Consider the following 16,284-nt stretch of genomic DNA (forward strand, 5'->3'; position numbering starts at 1 on the left):
AAATACCTGACTCGAATAGTTTAAAATTATCGGATATTTATAGTGAAAATATATGAATTTTCAGATTAGGTATTGGACCCGTTATTTTTTACAGAATTTTGGGTTGGACCCAAGTCATAAAGTAATGCTTAATCGGATATCCATTGACTTGATAGTTGATTTCTTATATATTTTTTAATTTATTTCATATTAGATTTTTATTCTCAAATTATTTCACCCTTACATTCTAAATTCTTAATTTCTTAAATTATTTCGCCATACATTCTAAATTCTAAATTTACTTAAATTATTTAACCCCAACAATCTAAATTATTTCTCAAATTATTTCTTTTAACTTCAAATATTTTAAATTTAATTGTATTTCTTTAATTTATTTTTAATAAGTTTTATCTTTTAATTATGTAGATTAAATTTAAAATTTTATGAGTAAATTATGTATTATAGAGCTTTATATTTTTCCTATGCAAGTTTTTTAAAATAATATAATTTAAAAAATAAAAAGATATAAACGGGTACCCAAATTTTACGGGTACCCGACTTACAGGTGCTCGAACTTAATGGGCTAGGAATCGGGCCAACATTTTGGCACTTGAATATTTTGGGTACCAAAAATACGTATACCCAATTTTAAACACCCCAAGTAGTAGCTATGACAGAAGCAATTCGAGCTCTAGAGTTGAATAATACATGGGATATTGTTCCTTTCCCTCATGGTAATGTGTATTGGATGTAAGTGAGCTTTTAGAACTAAGTACAACGGATATGGGAAGGTTGAAAGATTTAAAATTCGCATGGTTGCCAAAGGTTACAATAGAGGAGTTCATTTTGTGGAAACCTTCTCATCGGTTGCTAAGATTACTACGATTCGTCTTGTCTTCTCTCTTGCTTACTTGAAAAAGTATATATACAACTTCTAGAAGGCTTTTGTAGTTATAGGAAGAATATGGTGTGTAGACTACAAAATTCCGTATATAGTTTGAAGCAGACATTAAGATAGTGTAATGCAAAGTTAACCAAAGCATTGTTGCCAGTTGATTTTGTTCACAGTATGTTTGATTGTTCTTTGTTTACAAAGAAATGAGGATCAATAATGATGGTGGTACTAGTTTATGTAGATGATCTCTTAATTACGAGAAGTGATGAAAAATGATTAAAGAAAAATTCGGTTTAGGTATTCTAATTAAGACGACTAGTAGTTGTGAATTAACAACTAATTGCGAGTCGGATTGGGTAACCTGCCCATTAACTAGAAAGTTGGTGACATGTTTCTGTATAAATCTAGGAGAGACTTTGACTGCATGGAAATCCAAAAAAAAAACGAAGTACGATGGTCAGATCTTCAGCAGAGACAAAGTACAAAAGCATGTCGATGACATCATCAGAAATAATATGATTTAAGAGTTTGAAGTTAGCAGTAAATAGCCAGACAAATTATTTAGTGACTGCGAGACAACACTTCAAATGATGATAAATTCGGGTTTTCATGAGAGGATAAAGCATATATAGATTGACTGTTATTTTATTAGAGAAAAATTCAAAAAAATCTGGTTTGAATCTAATATATGATTACAACAGAACAAACAATTGACATTTTTACAAAAGTTCTTAAGAGTGGCACAACATGAATTTCTGTCGTTCAAGTTGGAGTTAGAGATGTGTTTTACCTATCAATTTGAGGGGTTTTGGGAAATCAGGACCTCATGACCACTGCCTACACATCTTACCCAAGCGGTGAAAAGATTAAAGATGTTTCCACAAGAGAACATCATTTGATTATGATGTCGGCCATGTCGATCCAGTAGCAACTGTCGACCCTGGCCTTGTCTATGACGTCAACGGTGACGACTATCTAAGTTTTCTTTGTGCCTTGAACTATACGTGATATTTAGAGCTAGATCTATGTCATCTAGTTCGACCAGCTTTGTACGTCTCGAATGGTCTGATGGAAAACACATTGTTGGCAGCATAGATGAATCGACGGGGCTGAGGGGACAATCTCTGAATTTTTTTTTGGAAAAGTTTAAGTTATTATAAAATAATATATATTCATAAAAATTTATTAACTATTTGATAACGTGCACACAAATTGCAAACACAATTATTCGAATTTAAATTTTTTTTTTTAAAAAATAACATTCTCTTTAACAAGTGAAGTCATATGAATGAGTTCATCCTCTGAAAATTCTAAATTTTAATATAATTTTAATATTTTTTCAGTGAACTACATGTATAAGTTACTGATATAAAATGAGACTAAATTCCTTGTTATAATTTGTGTGTAATCCTGCATTCTTCCAAGATTCCTTTCATGGTTGTCATCATCGAGTAACATAAAGAATACTCGGGTCATTTTGCAGTTTCCCCCACAAGAGTTGCTTCCGGTAAACAATGGGTATAATAATAGAATAGCCCCTAAATAAACATGAATAAATTTATAAGCATTTGGCATTAATTTAAAGGAGCAACTTTGATCACTGAATTCTGCTATTCCTGTCATCCTATGCCATGCCTATGAACTTGTGCGTCCTTTCTTTCCTTCCGTTTTAAATAAATCGGTCTCCGCCTCTCTCGCTTGGAATTTCTCCTTCCTTTACCACATTCAAATCTTAATAGATTTCATTGATCACCGCCTTCAGTTCCGGAATTTTTGTAGGAACTTCAGATTTTCATTTTCAAGAAAAAAAATGGATAACGTTGATTTGGTTTCATTTACTCGTTATTAATTGATTAGTTCATTGAAACGGAGGGTTTTATTTTTTTCAAAAAAAAAAAAAATCCTTTCGTTTCTTTTGAAATGGCTTCGAGTTTTGATCGGTGGGAAAAGGATCCTTTCTTCTCTGTTGCGGAAGATGTTCAGCAATCCGCTGACAGGTAAATTACTCCCTCTTCTTATTTGGGGTTCCCAATTTTTATTAGTTTTATTAGGTTTTATACTCATAATTCGAATCTAAAGAAATTTTATAACTTTTAATCGTGAATTTGATTCCTACGTGATAAAACTAAGGTTTAGAATTTCAGTTAATCCATTGTTTGGTTGAAAATTGGGTTGTTTCCGCGTTTCAAAAGGATGGAATCGACATATAGGACATGGATACATGCGATAAAAGACGTTTCTTCTGCATGGAATTTAGAGGAACTTGGTAGGGATCTACGTACAACTATTAGCACTACCAAATGGCAGGTCATCTTATGCATTCTATCATTATTTTCATGATTGGTTCGTTCATGTATTGGTTCAGGATCTTGGGGAATTTGAATTTGTTTTGCAGTTAGAGGAGTTTGAAAAGGCAGTCCAATTGAGTTCCCCCAGCGACGAAGCTAGAGATAGGCATCGTGATTTCATCTTAGCACTTAAGGATCAGGTTTTAAAGATTGAAAAAGATTTGCAAGAATCAGATTGTTCAGAGGTTAGGTCATCGATGCATTTGGATGAAGGTGAACGCAATGACTTGCTTTATTCTTGTCCGCACCGCCTCTACCCAGAGACTCGTCACGTCTTTCTAAGAAACAAGGTAGGGGTAATGAAATTCGACGAGGGATCAATAGAGAATCAGCGCCAGATTTCTTGAAGAACGCAGTTCAGTCTATTGAGTTGAGCTCAACTGAGGCTAACAGCGAGAAGACAGTTGGGATTAGGAGAGCTGCCAGTGCTGCTTACATTGGTGCTTGGAAGATTGCAATTTTAGATGATGTTTCACAGCAAAATTCTTCCAATGGTCGGTCCTTTCTTCCTCCACAAAGGGCGCCAAGCTCTGGTTCCATAAGTGTCAAGGAATCTGCAACCATGGGGAATTGGTCAAAGAATAGCATCAGGAAGTCAGAGACAATGTCTCGTCACCAGGAGTCTAATGCAGGGTTGTTGAGACCTCCTGAGTTGCCTAGGGTAAAATTCTACCGCTGTATTAAATGAGTTATAGTTTTTTCGCTTTTTCAATTTTCGTTACAATATTCTATGCAGTTCCATTAGTGTTTATCTTTTCCTCTTGCAGGGAAATGATGAATGCTATGAAAAGAATAGTGGCGGTGTAGATTGTGATGATAAGCAACGTAATGGTTGGTATGGGTCTATTCAAATACAGCTTCGAAGGTCTCAGCATCAAACGAAAAGTAACCCTTTTATTAACATAGCAGTTTGGGCTTTAATGTTCATCTGCTTGATTGGTGAGCTTTCCTGATGTTCTCATTTTCTTTTTTCCTTTTTCGGGTTTGTTGCAGATTTTTTCTGTTTATCTGTTTACAAGCAAAGCTTACATGCTCTTTCTCATCAGTCATTAATGCAATTTCTTTCCTTTTTCTGATTTGCGCAAAATCTTTACCAATGTTTTCATCATTAGTAAAGGCATTTCATTCTTTGGCTGTTATCTGTGCTTTGTGCTGCTTTGCTTAAATGGAGCATTCTCATTGCAATGGAGCATAAGAGCAATGTGATCTGCAGAGTGACCAGAAGAAGAAAATTTTAAGTGAAGAAAATGTACCCCCAGAGACCAGTAACAAATATATATGCATATCTTGTTAGGAAATAAACCGAGTACAAGTAATTTCCCTATAACCAGATTAGTGAGAATGCGAAATAAAAGCGGAAAAATAATACCCGAAATTGATAACGGAGTTCAGCCAATTGTGCTTACCTCTCCGGACTGCTGCAGATCTTTTACTAAGAGAGAAAATTTACAGGTGTTTACAAAACACTCACTACTCACAAGAAAGCTCTCTAGTATTGGGAGAAAGAAATGATTTTTGGGATGGTTTTGAAGCTAAATGAGCTAAGGTATTTATAGTTGAAACTTAAGGACTTAATCTTGTAAATACCCTAAAGCCTATGGATTAATTGTGATTATCCCATTATCATTTTTCAACAAACATCTACCAAACTTTGAAAAAACTATTTTTCAAAAAAACATTTACCAAACTTTGAAAACCATTTTAATAATTTCAACAATCTCCCACTTGAAGACTGATTTTAATCTGTCTTCACACCTCGATCAATGCAACAGCTTTTCTAGTCTTGTTACTCTAGCATGCCAACTGAAGTTGAACACAACTTCAGTTTGTCTGTAGTCACCGTCTTTGTCAACATGTCTGCCGGATTTTTAGCTCCACTGATCTTTTCAAGTTTCAAAATCCCATCTTCCAAAAGAGACCGGATAAAATGATATCGCAATTGTATGTGCTTTGTTCTGGAATGAAAAGACGGATTCTTTGCTAGATGTATAGTACTTTGACTGTCGCAATACAAGACATTGTTTTCTTGTTTCTTGCCTAACTCTTCCAAGAAACTTTGGAGCCAAACCATCTCCTTGCTGGCTTCCGTAACAGTGACATATTCTGCTTCAGTTGTGGAGAGAGCAACTATCTTCTGTAGTTGAGAAACCAAACTCACTGCGGTTCCTCCTAGAGTATAGACATACCCTGTAGTGCTCTTTCTGATGTCAACATTTCTGGCTAAGTCAGCATTTACATAGCCTGTCAGTATCGTATCTCCACCTTTGAAACAAAGTGTTTTGTTTGTGGTACCCCGCAAATATCTGAGGATCCATTTGACTACTTCCCAGTGTACCTTGCCCGGATTATTCATGTGCCTGCTAACAGCTCCCAGTGCTTGAGCAATATCTAGTCTGGTACAAACCATGGCATACATCAGACTTCCAATTGCTGAGGCATACGACACCTTCACCATGTGTGTACGTTCTTCCTCCGTCTTTGGTGACTGTTCTTTGGAGAGTCTGAAATGAACACCTAAAGGTGTACTTACTGGTTTAGCATCTTGCATGTTGAACCTGGAGAGTACTTTGTTGATGTACTCAGCCTGTGATAATATCAAAGTCCCCGACTTTGTGTCTCTCTTGATCCTCATCCCAAGAATCTGCTTTGCAGCGCCCAGATCCTTCATAGCAAACTGCTTTGACAATTTTTTCTTCAAGTTTATAATCTCTTGCATGTCTGAGCCTGCAACGAGCATGTCATCAACGTACAACAATAAAATAATGAAGATATTATCGAACCTCTTGATGTAGCAACAATGATCTGCTTGGCATCTGGTAAAACCACTGCTACTCATGAAACTATCGAACTTCTTGTACCACTGTCTAGGAGCTTGTTTTAAACCATACAAGCTCTTCTTCAACCTGCATACCAGGTTTTTCTTGCCTACCTCTATGAAGCCTTCTGGCTGCCTCATATAGATTTCTTCCTCCAAATCACCATGAAGGAAAGCTGTCTTTACATCTAACTGCTCAAGATGTAAATTCTCTGCAGCTACAATTTTCAACACCAGTCTGATTGTAGATAGCTTCACGACTGGAGAAAAATTTCATTGTAATCAATACCTTCTTTTGTTGAAAACCTTTGACAACCAATCTTGCTTTATAGCGTTTGCTCCCATCGTGCTCTTCTTTGATCCTGTAAATCCACTTGTTATGGAGCGCTTTCTTGCCTGGTGGTAATTCAGCTAATTCCCATGTCTGATTTGACATAAGCGAGTCCATCTCATCTTTCATGGAAGACTCCCACTTGACTGAATCCTCCACTTGCATTGCTTCATCATAGCATTCTGGTTCACCATTGTCAGTCAGCAACAAGTAGTGCAAAGAAGGAGAATACCGTTGGGTTGGTTTAGGAATTCTGGAGGAGAGTCTCAGTTCTGGTGTGCCTGGTTCTTCCTCTTGAACTGCTTCAGGACTGATCTGAACATCATTTCCATAAATCTCCTCGAACTCAGCAAATTCCTTTGTTTCAGCTTCGGTATTACTTGATTCTGCGGTTGACCTGTCTTTGTACATCACATTTTCATTGAAAATGACGTCTCTACTTCTAATGATCTTTCGATTTTCGTAGTCCCAAAACCGGTAACCAAACTCATCACCACCGTAACCAACAAATACGCATTTATTGGACTTGGCATCAAGTTTACTTCTTTCAACAGAGTTTATGTGTACATAAGAAATACAACCAAACACTCTTAAGTGTGAAAGGTTTATTTCTTTCTTGCTCCAAGCTTCCTCTGGTATTCCGCCATCCAAAGGAACTGAGGGCCCACGGTTGATCAGGTAAGCTGCAGTGTTGATAGCTTCAGCCCATAGAAATTTGGGCAATCCGGCATGTATCCTCATTAGGGATGGCAATGGGTCGGGTCGGGTCGGGTTTTTGGGCCACCCGATCTGACCCGAGAAGAAAGGGGTTTTCACCCGTGACCCGACCCGACCCGACAAAATTAAGGTTTCACCCGACCCGACCCGACCCGAATATATGACTTAGAAACCCGACCCGACCCGACCCGACCCGAAATAATAATAAAAAAATTTATTCAATGAAAACAATGACTTAATTGAAAAAATTATATATGGAGGGACATTATTGTAATTATCCCTAAATATATAGGATAAAATTATATATATTTTTCGGATCGGGTCGGGTCGGATTTTTTTCACCCTAAACCCGACCCGACCCAACCCGAACAGTACATTTAAAAAAATCCGATCTGACCCGACCCGAACCCGAATTTTTTTTAAAAAAAATCCGACCCGATCGGGTCGGGTCGGGTCGGAACCCGTCGGATTCGGGTTGAGTTGCCATCCCTAATCCTCATGCTTCTGACACGTTCATTCAGAGTTCTGTTCATGCGCTCTGCTACGCCATTCTGCTGCGGTGTTAAGGGAACTGTTGTCTCCATCTTGATCCCATTGTTTGCGCAAAAATCTCTGAATCTACTATCTCTATACTCTCCTCCATTGTCAGACCTCAACCGCTTGACTTTTAAATCAGTCTCATTTTCCACCATGGCCTTCCATTTTCTGAAGGTATCGAAGACTTCTGATTTCTTCTTCAGAAAATAAACCCACACCTTCCTTGTTGAATCATCGATGAAGGTGACATAATATAGTGAGCCTGCAAGAGATGGAACTGGGGATGGTCCCCATACATCAGTATGAACCAATTCTAACCTTTCTGCCTTGGGTGTCTTGCCAATCTTTGCAAAACTGACTTTCTTTTGTTTGCCAAAGATGTAATCCTCGCATAGTCCGACATCTACATTCTTTAGATCCGGCAGCTTCCCTTTTGACAGAAGTATCTTCATTCCTTTCTCGCTCATATGGCCAAGCCTTTGGTGCCATAGGTTTGATTTTCCATCAACATCTGCTACTGCAATGATATTCTCTAAATTTGAGGTTATATAGAGAGTATCAGTCTTCTTACCACGAGCAATGACGAGTGCTCCTTTGGTAATCTTCCATTCACAGCCTGAAAAGGTTGTACTGTATCCTTCTCCATCAAGTTGTCCTACAGAAATCAAATTTCTTTTGAGACCAGGAATATGTCTCACTCCTGTCAGCTTCCAAGTGGTCTGGTTTGGCAGCTTTAGTCGGATGTCTCATTTTCCGACGATCTTCAAGGTTTCATCATCAGCAAGATGAACCTTCCCAAAATCACCACTGACATAGTTCTCCATGATTTCTTGGCATGTCGTGGAGTGGAAAGATGCCTCTGAATCTAAAATCCATGATTCAATCGGACTGTTGACGCTTAAAATCATAGCATCACCTGTCTCCTCCGTCATGTTGGCAGATTCCTGTGCGCCGGTATTTTTCTTCGGTGCTCGGCAATCTCTTTTAAAGTGACCCTTCTTGCCGCAATTATAACAGGTAAAATCTTTATTTCATGTTCTTGATTTTCCCCTTCTGGATTTCGATCTGCCACGATTTGAATTTCTTTCTGAAGTTCTCCCTCTGGACTCCGTGTGCAAGGCTGAGGAGGTTGATGCTTCACCCGATTCTCTCCGTCGAATTTCTTCGCTCAGTACCAGATCCCGAACATCGTCAAATTTTAATTTGTTGTTTCCCGACGAACTGCTGACTGCTGTAACAGTAGCATTCCAACTATCTGGTAAAGATGATAAGAGAATTAAAGCTCGAACTTCATCATCAAATTCAATTTCCACTGAACTCAACTGGGTTGTGATTGTGTTGAGTTCATTTAGGTGTTGTGCCACCGATGCCCCTTCCGTCATCTGCAAATTAAATAATCGCCTCATCAAATGAACTTTGTTTGAGGCCGATGACTTCTCATACATACTGGAGAGAGCCGTCATAAGACCCGCCGTGGTCTTTTCCTTTGCTATGTTGAAAGCAACATTGCGGGATAACGTCAGTCGGATAACTCCGAGGGCTTGTCTGTCGAGAAGAGTCCAGTCTTCATTCTTCATGCCCTCTGGTTGTTTTCCTGAGAGGGGTTGATATAGATTTTTCTGGTATAGAAAATCTTCAATTTGCATCTTCCAAAATCCAAAGTCCGCACCATCGAACTTTTCAATTTTCACCTTCCCTTCGTCTGCATCCATCGCTCCCACTCGAATCTGGCTTCGTTTGGATCGTTTCTGACAATTTCTGTGAACCGCCGTGTATTAGAACACCTCCGTCGACAAACTCGTATCGCCGACCGAATTTCACTATTCACAAAATTTACTATTCATGTGAATAGTAACTCAAATAGTAACCTCACAAAAAATTGGCAGAATTCACAACCAAAAGCTCTGATACCAGTTGTTAGGAAATAAACCGAGTACAAGTAATTTCCCTATAACCAGATTAGTGAGAATGCGAAATAAAAGCAGAAAAATAATACCCGAAATTGATAACGAAGTTCAGCCAATTGTGCTTACGTCTCCGGACTGCTGCAGATCTTTTACTAAGAGAGAAAATTTACAGGTGTTTACAAAACACTCACTACTCACAAGAAAGCTCTCTAGTATTGGGAGAAAGAAATGATTTTTGGGATGGTTTTGAAGCTAAATGAGCTAAAGTATTTATAGTTGAAACTTAAGGACTTAATCTTGTAAATACCCTAAAGCCTATGGATTAATTGTGATTATCCCATTATCATTTTTCAACAAACATCTACCAAACTTTGAAAAAACTATTTTTCAAAAAAACATTTACCAAACTTTGAAAACCATTTTCAAAGAAACATTTACCAAACTTTGAAAACCATTTTTTCAATGTTGGTTACCAAACTTGAAAACCATTTTAATAATTTCAACATATCTAAGCCCATAGGACCTTAGATTCCTTATTTCATGATATCAGGGAATCATTAGAGCTTGAGATTCCAAATGCATACCAAATGTGGACAAACCATTAAAGTAAATGAGACTAACATCAGGCACATAGTACATCAAAGTCTTTGCAGTTTATGAGATAAAAATGGAGTATAAATATTCAAAGAAACAAATTTCGTAAATGAACCATTTTTAGGATTGATTGTTCTTAAGAGAAGAGAAAACTATTATGTTGTTATTCATAAAGATACATCAAGTTGAAGAATGGAGAGTTCCCGGTGGATATAAAAAGAATGGTATGAATCTATCTGGTTGAAGGATTTTTGGCAATTAGATGGTAAACAAGTTAAAGTTGGATTACTTCAATGGTTTAGATAGCACAAATTGGCCTAGGGATTTATTACTGAAGGGTTAACCCTATGCTGGTAGAAAAAAATGGCAAGCCTGAAACCACATGGGATTCTATTAAGATAATTAGAACCAAGATTTAAGTGCCTTGATATGTTACTGCAATGAAGTCATTTGCTTCACCTTATGTGATATTATGTAAACAAATTCACATTTTGAAATTTAGTTTGCTGCCTAGTTTATGAAGCTTAAACTTCTTTATTATCCTATGCAGTTTTGATCGTATTGCATAACATATGAATAGGACACACTTGGACCAGCAATTTATAATCATGGCAAATTATTTGTCTAAAGTGCTTGAGGTGTATATGTTGCACATATCATGCTTTCACAGGATGATATGCCCGGTTACGTCTTGGGCGAAAGTAGCATGACAAAAGCAAGTGCACCTTTTGTTCCTTCTCTTTCCCTTGACCACTTCTTGCCTCCCTTCCAACTTCGGTTTTTCTGATGAAGGGCAGATCCTGTAGTTCAGTAAGGATCTGAGGGATTAGGGAGTTGAACTGAAGCTGTCGGATCATTTAGGACATGTTCTTTCTGTTTTCCTTGGTAAATTGTATTAATAGCTTGTACATTTGAATCCTCCCTTTCCCACCTTTTCCTTCTCTTTTCTTTTCTATTCGTAACCAATTAGGATTGGGAGTGGGAGAAAGGAAAACTTCTGTTGCTACAATATTTACCAATTGTAATAGTAATCGAAATATGGTAACTCATTCCTATAATCATCAACTGCAATAACCGAAAGGGACAATAATAGTACTAAATTTTGAGTAAAATTCTAACATTACTAGCATTCAGATCGAGATTTATTTCAAGGGAAAAATGGGTATTTTGAGGTTGACTTGATGATGGTTCATCTTGAAAACCAAATACATTTATGAGCCTCTTGTCATGTATCTGTAACAGAAATAGGAAGCAGCAACCAAGAGTGGTACAATGAACTCGAAAAGGCATGCATATTTAGGTTTGCGCTCATCCCTGATAATGAAAGCACTCGTCTCTCTTCATAGGTTCCTCAGTTGAAGCAACCTGGAAATGTTCATTGTTGTTTGAACTGTAACCCTGGATAACGCCAACCTGGTACTTGAAGACCAAGTTCTTAGCCGTCTTGCTATGTCCGATGTCGTTGAATTCTTTCGTCGCATCTTTCCCAGCCGATTCCAGCAGCACCTCTTCTCCTCCTGGATGTTCTTCCAAGAACTTTGTAACGTTCAGAACCTGAAAGAATTAGTCAAATGTCTGATTATTTATTACATACAAATGAGTTTATAATCAGTTGGTTTGGGTGAAAAAGAAAGCAGGGTTACTTTGCCGTGGATGACAAGCCAACAGTCGTTGTTGGATTTGTGTTGAGCAACCTGTTGGAGGGTGAAAACTGTGTGTTCAGCCATTGTTGTTGTGAGGAAAGACTTGACACAATACAGGCGAAACTGATTTACTTAAGAAACAATGGTGCTGAAAGCTTGGAAATGGTAACTCAACCTACCAATCTTGGTAATGGGAGAGGCGAAAGAACAGCAATAAATTCCTCACTTGTCTGTCTTGTGAGTTGGTGATGGGTTAAGTGAGTTGTAGGGACCGAGATCAGAAGGTAGATTGGTAAGCCACTCCCGTGGCGTTCCCTGGAACAGGTTACGGAACCAGCGGAAGTAGCACAAGTTTTTTCAAGCTTTTCGACTTTGTAACTTCTCAACTCCATCTCTGATAACTGTTCTAAGATTTGAGCTTAAATCGGGTGTTTCATATTCAAGCTTTTAAAACTCTTTTGGGACGTTAAAGTGGAATCCATTTTTTTTCAAAGGAAACGTACTTTGATATCATTAATTGTTAACGGCGTAAGAAAAAACAAAGAAATTATAACGCAAACTGCGCTAAACTATAAGCTGCAATGTTAACTAAACCATGAATGATTTTTAAGTATTGCGAACGTAACATATGTTAAATTTTTTCATTAAAATCATCAATCACTCAGAGTTTGGATATACAAATGATTTTTAATTTAATTTAATTTTTAATATGATTCATAAATATAAATAATCAATAAAAAATAAATATGAACAAATGTTAAATTTAGTTAAAAATATAAAAATCTTAAACTTAATTGTAAATTATCTATTAGATTTTTATTTCAGTAATTTAATTACTCTCATTTTTTTATTAAGGTAAGTTTAAGTCTTCTCTTATCCATTTTTATTTATTTTATCATTAACTATAATATGGGATATTTATAAAATGTTATAATTGATTTTTAAGTATATTATATAGCTTAGTCGTGAAGGCATGTAATGTCTCCATTTAAGTCTTTGTTGAGTTCGAATCCAATGCAAGTTATTTATGATTTCCCCCCCTTTTAATTTTAATACATTACGTATCATATGTATAGACATCATTCTTCTTAAAATTTGTTTTCTCTTCTATTCAGAATGTGACGCGTGTAATTTTTTGATTAGATTAAAAATAAATATGTAAATATATAATTTTTTTGATTGTCACGTCATATCCTCTGTCAAATATTAATGGTTGGTTGCTTGGTTGAATCTCTTAAATGTTAAATGATTTGATTAACAAAATTAAAAAATTACTGTTCAAAATGAAAAAGTGGCAATAGTCGAGTGATAATTTGTATATTTTACTCTTCTTTTTATAATTATATATATATATAATCATTCAATTAAGTTTTAAAAAAGTTTAGGGTAAAGCACATAGGTATTCTCCTAAATATATGACTCTACTTTGTTAAGTCTATTGACTATTAAAAGTTATAAAATAGTCTTCAACTATAGGATGTTGTTTTGTTGAGTCTCAGACTACTAAAAGTTACAAAATGATCACCCGACTATTCATATGTTCTAAACTCGTTCTTTTTTGTTAAATATTGACAAATTGTCTGAGTTGAACATTAACTTATTGAATAAAATATGATAAAATATGATCCCATAATCGTTTAAGATGCATTTTATGAATTATGTGTATATTAGTAATTGAGCAAGTGCTTAAAACATTATATCGTCAAACAGTGCTTGAAAGTAGCATTGATACCAATAGAAATCATTTAAATATGATTTTACCATATCTCAGTCAATAGATTAAGGCCAACTCAGATGACTTTTAATTTTTTAATGAAAAAGGAATAGTTTAGGACATATGAATAGTCATGTGACCATTTCGTAACTTTTAATACTCGAGGAACTCAAACAAATAATACCTTATAATAGATGGATTATTTTTTTACTTTTAATAGTCAGGGGACTCAAAAAAGTAGTGCACCATTTATGTACTTTACCTAAAGTTTAATGACTTCAATATATGTTTTAAGAATTCAGTGATTAAAACAAAATTTTCTTAAATGTTTAGGAACTAAAAGTGTAGTTTACCCTAAACATTATATTTAAATAAAAAATAAAATGGGGAAATTGCACATTTAGCACCTAAACTATCAATTTTATTTTGTTTTAATACCTACACTTTCATTTGTTTCAAAATAATAACTAATATTTACTTTTTGTTTCGTTTCCATAACTCGCCATTGCAAACGTAATGAAACTGTTACAACATGACACTTTTTATGGGTAAATTACATCAATTTTCACTCAATTATCTTCTCACTCTTATTTTGGTCAGTGAAGTTTAATTTTTTATTTTAATTACTTAACTTTCAAATTACTTCAAATTTAATCATTATAACTTTCAAATTTAATTTTTTTATTTTAATTATATATTAATAAAATAATAATAAAAATTTCATGTCACAAAAATTATTAATAAAATAAATTAGAGTGATTAAAACATGAACAATTTGAAAGTTGAGTAGTTAAAACGAAAAATTTTAAACTTTAGTGACCAAAATAGGAGTGGAAAGATAGTTAAGTGATGAATGTTTTAATTTACCCATAAAAGGTCACGTGAAGCAATTTCATAACGGTTTTAAGGATGAGGGACTAAAATGAAATATAAAGTAAATGTTGGTTATGATTTTAAAATAAATAAATGATTAACTACTAAAATAAAAATAAAGCTGATAGTTTAGAAGTTTACCCAACTAGAATTAATGGATGACTGTAACTGTAATTTAAGAGAAATAATACAGCAGATTCCAAAAGACATAGTTACCAAAAACTGGAAAGTAAGAGGATTGAATGATCAAGGCACAAACTTGAAAGCCTTCATCTTATCAATCCAAGTGATGAACGAGTTCTTGGAATTCCGAAACCCCAAAAACCCATGCTCCTTACTCTTATTCATACTACACAGCGGCGCCTCCGTCGGCATCGACAACATGATATCCACAAACCACCAATCCCCCACCTCTTCCAACCTTGTCTTCTGCAACTGCTTCTCCTTCACCATATCTTCCCACACTTTTTCCTTCCCTTTCATCATCTTCTCCAACCCCACGTTCTTCCCTTCCTCGAATCCATATTTCTCTATCCCAAACTGCTCCGCCAGAGTTTTCCACATATGCTTCCACTTGAAGACATCGCCATTGTTCACATTGAAAGCTTCGTTCTTCGCAAAAGGATCCACCGCCGCCCATATGTGTTGCTCCGCGATCAAATCTGCGTCCGAAGCATCGCATAACTTCCCAAGCGACTTTGGTTCCGGGGAACAACAACGGTGTCCCTTCGTGTTTGCAAATGGCGGCGTAAACGCAAAGAGTTCCAACGATGTTCATTAAACTGTAAGGCGAGAACCCGAATATCATGTCGGGTCGGTGCACCGACCATGTTAAACCTTCTTTCTTCTTGATTTCTTCGAGGAGGATGTCTTCTTGGGTGTAGTAAAAGTTGGGAGCATTTAAGCGTGGCAAATCTTCGGTGAAAGGTGAATCATGCGGTTGGATTTTGCCCAACAACTCGAACGGTCCGATGTAATGCTTGGCTCCGGTTTGGAGGCAGATATGGCGGAGATTGGGTGCGTTGGGGATCAAGGAACGCAAGACGTTTCGGAGCATTGAGCCGTTGATTTCACAGTTCTCCACCTCGGTTGGTCGCATGATCCAGCTAACGTAAAAATGTGTGTGACATCGTGAGTTGGGAGAGCTTCGACTCGGTTTCCTTGGGATCGGATACGTCGCACTGGATGTACTCGATTCGATGCTCGGCGTTCCAGTCCGGCCTTGGGCGACGAGCCACGCCGTAAACTTTCCAAGGGCCGCCGGGGGTGTCGGATAATGGGAGGATTTCGGCCAAGCTGTTGCCCACAATGCCGGTCGCTCCAATTACCAGCGCAACACTTAGGAAACCTTTCGACGTTTCATCTTCCTCAAATTTCTTCTGCAAAAAAACAAAAAAACAAAAAACAAAAACGCATAAGAAATTTGGTAAAAGAATTTGCAGAGAGTAATATAAAGGGTGAGAAAACGAAAGCTTGCCCTAGCAGCGCCAACGGCGCCAGCCCCCACCAGCTCATGCTTTGTTATAGGATATTTGATTGGGTTTGTATAGAAGGAAGAAGACGAGAGGAATTTATAGATTCGTTTACTCCATTTCTTAATCGTGGAAGAAGATCGATAATCACTTCTAACTGCAAACTAATAACGTGGGTCTGGTCTTTTTTTTTTTGGTTAAATTTGGATTGCAACAATGGCGCAATTTTTGCAATGTTCTTTGGATGCGCTTTAAACTAGGAATATGTCATATTATCGGAAACCACACTGATGATCTTCTTTTATTTAATTTTTTTTTCAAAATCTTTTTAATATTTACCGAATAAAAAAATTATAATTTGTAAGAAATTTGGAAGTTTTCTCAGACTTAAAAGCTTTGAAGATTTGTTTAGAAATTTGAACGATAAAACTAATCTCATCGAATGATTATTGGAGGAAT

General features: G+C 36.4%; 3 pseudogenes; 1 reads left to right on the forward strand and 2 right to left on the reverse strand.

Moving 5' to 3' along the window:
• Window positions 1-2,528: 2,528 nt before the first annotated feature.
• LOC120182379 lies at window positions 2,529-3,781 on the forward strand (annotated as a pseudogene).
• Window positions 3,782-11,334: 7,553 nt separating this feature from the next.
• On the reverse strand, window positions 11,335-11,926 carry LOC120182376 (annotated as a pseudogene).
• A 2,650-nt stretch (window positions 11,927-14,576) lies between these two features.
• On the reverse strand, window positions 14,577-15,894 carry LOC120182388 (annotated as a pseudogene).
• Window positions 15,895-16,284: the final 390 nt, after the last annotated feature.

The sequence above is a fragment of the Hibiscus syriacus genome, unplaced genomic scaffold (assembly GCF_006381635.1).
Source record: "Hibiscus syriacus cultivar Baekdansim isolate YM2019G1 unplaced genomic scaffold, ASM638163v2 tig00112647_pilon, whole genome shotgun sequence".
In the NCBI taxonomy this organism is placed as follows: domain Eukaryota; kingdom Viridiplantae; phylum Streptophyta; class Magnoliopsida; order Malvales; family Malvaceae; genus Hibiscus; species Hibiscus syriacus.